A 4567-nucleotide genomic window follows, 5' to 3' on the forward strand; every position below is an offset into this window, starting at 1 on the left:
GCATGTGCCACCATGCCTGGCTTAATTTTTTTATTATTATTTTGGTAGAGATGGGGTTTTGCCATGTTGGCCAGGCTGGTGTCAAACTCCTAGGCTCAAGCATTCTGCCCACTACAGCCTCCCAAAGTGCTGGGATTATAGGCATGAGCCACTGCACCTGGCCTCATCCCAAATTATTTCTTGCAGGAGATTCAAGAGCCCTCTCTTGGGGTATAGATGGGACCCCTTTCCAGTAACAGTGCTACCCAGTTTTAAACAGCCAAATCTTATGAAAAGTCACTCATTATGATGAGGACAGCAACAAGGGGTTCGTGCTAAACCATTTATGAGAAATCAGCCCCCATGATCCCATCACCTCCCACCAGACCCCATCTCTAATACCAAAGATTACAATTCAACATGAGATTTGGGCAGGGACACATATCCAAACTATATCACTCTTCATTTGCTAGATTACCAGATTGTTATAAAAGGATATGACTCAGAAACACCCAAATGAAAGAGATGTATGGGGCAAGGTATGTGAGAAGGGGTGTGGGGCTTCCATGTCCTCTCCAGGCATACTACTCTCTCAGCACCTCCACATCCTCACCAGTCTGGATGTGGCCCTTTTGGGTGTTTATGGAGGCTTCGTTATGTAGACATGACTGATTAAATCATTGGCCATTGAGATTAACCTGATCTTCAGCTTCATCTCCCCTCCCCTAGAGATGGGGGTGGGGTGTGGGGCTAAAAGTTGTAACTCTCTAATCACTTGGTTGGCTTCTCTGGCAATCAGTCTCCCACCCAGAGGGGGTTTCCAAAAGTCACCTAATTAGCATAACCTTTAGTGTGGTTGAAGGAGGCTTGTTAGGAAAAACAAGATGCTTTTTTCACTCTTACCACTTAGAAAATTCCCAAGGTTGTAGGAGCTCTGTATCAGAAATGGGGTTGAAGTTCAAGTATACATTTCTTATTACAAATCACAGTATCACACAAGGTGATCCAGAATAAATTCTAATAAGGGCATTGCTGACTTTCCCCTGCTTGCTTTGTCAATAGCTTCAGGATTTGCATTGTGCTATGATTTGAATGTAGCCCCAAAAAGTATATGTTAGCAATGTAATCCCCCAATGCAACAGTGTTGGGAGGTGGGGCCTAATAAGAGGCAACTAGGCCGTGAGGAATCTGCCCTCATGAATGGATTAATGCAGGAGGGGGCTCCACATAACAGGATGAGTTCAGTCACTTTATTGCATTCTCTGTCTCTCAATGTCTCTTCTTCTGTCACAGGCTGACACAGCAAGAAAACCCACACCCGATGCTCATCCCTTAGTCTTGGACTTCTCAGCCCCCAGAACCATGAGCCAATAAATTTCTCTTGATTATAAATAAATATTATAAATAGAAAGTCTCAGGTATTCTGTTATAGCACGACAAACTAGGTGCTATTAAAACAACATGACTAAGAGAAGTTATTTTTCCTGCTTTAGTAAAACTATTTATCAAGACTCTAAAGAGGCCAGACACAGTGTCTCATGCCTGTAATCACAGCGCTTTGGGAGGTGAGGTGGTTGGATCACTTGAGGTCAGGAGTTCGAGACCAGCCTGGCCAACATGGTGAAACCCTGTCTCTACTAAAAATACAAAATTAGCCAACCGTGTTGGCATGCACCTGTAATCCCCACTGCTTGGGAGGCTGAGGCAGGAGAATCCTTGAACCTGGAAGGCAGAGGTTGCAGTGAGCCAAGATTGCACCACTGCACTCCAGCCTGGATGACAGAGAAAGATTCTGTCTAAAAAAAAAAAAAAAGATAATGGAAAAAAAAAATGTAACCCAAGATTTTCAAGTAGACCAATGCTAATGTCTAATAGACATAACTCTTTAGATGATACAAGAAATATGCTGCATCTGGCAAGAGTTCATCTAATGTCTCAGAGTGATGCAAGAGACAGGTGAACCATAATTTATTAAGACAGGCTCATCAATGTCTGGGGTGGATTGCATGTGGTGAAAGGGATATCTCATATCACTTAAGTCCCAAAGGAAACTAGATGGAAACCATTAACTGGAAATGCATTTCTCAATTTCTTAGTCAAGCTCCAGGTTCTCAGTGTGATACTCCCAATTTAGTTCAGTTCGACAAATATTTACCCAGTGCTATGTGGCAGTGCTAGAGATGTAAAGGTGAGTAAGACATTCTGCTCTTGGAACCAAACTGCCTAAGGACAGTTCCTGGAATTCTTTAAGTGAAAGGCATGGCTCAAACATTATGGCATCAGTGAAGTAGTAGTATAGGTTTTGTGATCAGTGAGGATGCATGAAATAATGCTCATGAAATAATGAGCTGAAGTCCAGCCCCATTACTACTCTGTCTCATTCCCCACTGAGAGATTTCACTCTCCTTATTCTTAAGGAGAAAGGTCCAAAGATGTCATCTTCTGAAGCTACTTCCTGCTGAAGTTATTTCCTTCCTAACCTTGCAGGGCATGGAGATCTCTTCCTGACTGCTCTAAAAACCTGTAGAGACTAGGCACTGTTGAAACCTGGAAGACATAAACTTTAACCATCCATACTCCTATTGAATATAACAAACAATGATTTTTAAAAATTTAATAATACCCAGTGATAATAACATGCTTAAGCTCAGTTTGATAATTCTTGTAAGAGATCAGATGGCATTAATTTAAGTGAATAGGCCAGAGAACCAGTCTCCTGTTGCCTGAAATATAAAGCAAACAGATTTTTAATAAGAGGTACTTCCCAAAAATGGAAGAAACAGGAGAAAAACAAACATTAATAGTGGGCATAATCCATCCAGATGTTAGACTCAAAGTGTCTTAGTTACAGAGGAGGAAGGCAGTGACAATCTGACATGTTCTTATCACGTGTATCATAAGGAATAAGCTTCAGCTTGTAGGGCCTTCGGAAAAAGGTAGTAGCAATGCTATTGAGTTTGTAAACCAAAAAGTATCTGAGACAGGTCTCAATCAATTTAGAAGTTTGTTTTGCCAAGGTTAAGGATATGCCCGGAAGAGAGGTCTGTGCCTTTCTCCAAAGATGATTTTGAGGGCTTCGATATGTAAAGGAGAAAAATGGACTGGAAGGGAAGAGGGACGGTATGGTCACATTACTGAATCACATGTTGCAAGAGAAAAGGAGCAGGTAGGGGAATAATCAATTAGGTATTTGTCTTGCACTCAGTAAGACAGAACTTTGCATAAGATAAGGTGAACATAGAGTAGCGACCTGTGGAGATACTTAACCTTTTATCTGTAGCTCTCTGCTTTGGAACAAAAGGAAAGGCAGTTTCTTGCATGACTCAGCTTTCAGCTTAACTTTATCCTTTTGGTATAGTAAATTGGGGTCCCAAGTTTTTATTTTCTTTTCACAAGTTTAAGTTAGAAAAATGGAAAAAAATTTCCAAACATTTGTTGGGAGACTTGTAGCCCTGAAAATATTTAAGATCCAGTCCATATTATAAAAATCATATTTAAAAAACTCAAAAATAACAGAAAAGGCTAGAACCTAATGGCAGGTATATTATAATATTTTTTCTCCAGTCTTTCATTTTTAATCAAAGACGAGTCATGGTAGGACTCATGTGTTTGCAAAGTAAGTTTTAGTCATGTTATACTTGGCCTGATTATTTGCATAAAGTGCAGCAAGAATAATTATTTGTCATATAGGCTTTTTTAAAAATTGACTTTGCTAAAACTTTGTTCCATAGGAATCTCAGATTAGATTTTTAAAGCCTGGAGCCCAGCCATGGATTTATCTCTGCCTGCAAATTCCTGTATGAATTGGGTGAATTCTCCTTTGGAGGTCCCAGGGTAACTTGGAGCCCCCACACTCAGTCCCCGCTGGGGCACTGCCTAGTGGAGCTGTGAGAAGAGAACCACCCTCTTCCAGACCCTAGAATGGTAGATCCACAAGAGCTTGCACCATGTGCCTGGAAAAGCCCCAGGCACTCAACGCCTGCCCGTGAAAGCAGCTGTGGGGGCTGGACCCAGCAGAGCCACAGGAGCGGAGCTGCCCAAGGCCTTAGGAGCCCACCGCTTGCATCAGCATGACCTGGATGTGAGCCATGGAGTCAAAGGAGACTATTTCCCACCTAGATATTACACACCAATGCTAAAAATTTTTTTCAGAATGCAAGGCAATTTTTGATGCCCCCAAGAGTCGAGATGATCCAGGTAATGCAATGCAAAATGAGCAAAATGAGCAGATTTTGAGAGGGATCTGTCCAATTATAATTTTAGGGGTTATGTTAGGGAACTAGGAGCATAGCAGAGCCAGGGTGATGCCATTTTGAGTTCAGCTCATCTTGAGACTAAGAAGGCGCATTTCATGCTTGTCACAACCCACAGTCATGAGATATTTACAGTTCAGGAAATAGCTTGAAGATACCTGCAAAAGACACATTCTTACAATGATGGAAAGTCCAGATGTTCCAATATTCATAACAATACATGCTTTTAAGATCGTTATGCGGCCGGGCGCGGTGGCTCAAGCCTGTAATCCCAGCACTTTGGGAGGCCGAGACGGGCGGATCACAAGGTCAGGAGATCGAGACCATCCTGGCTA

The sequence above is a fragment of the Colobus angolensis genome, unplaced genomic scaffold, assembly GCF_000951035.1.
Source record: "Colobus angolensis palliatus isolate OR3802 unplaced genomic scaffold, Cang.pa_1.0 Scaffold37, whole genome shotgun sequence".
Lineage (NCBI taxonomy): Eukaryota > Metazoa > Chordata > Mammalia > Primates > Cercopithecidae > Colobus > Colobus angolensis.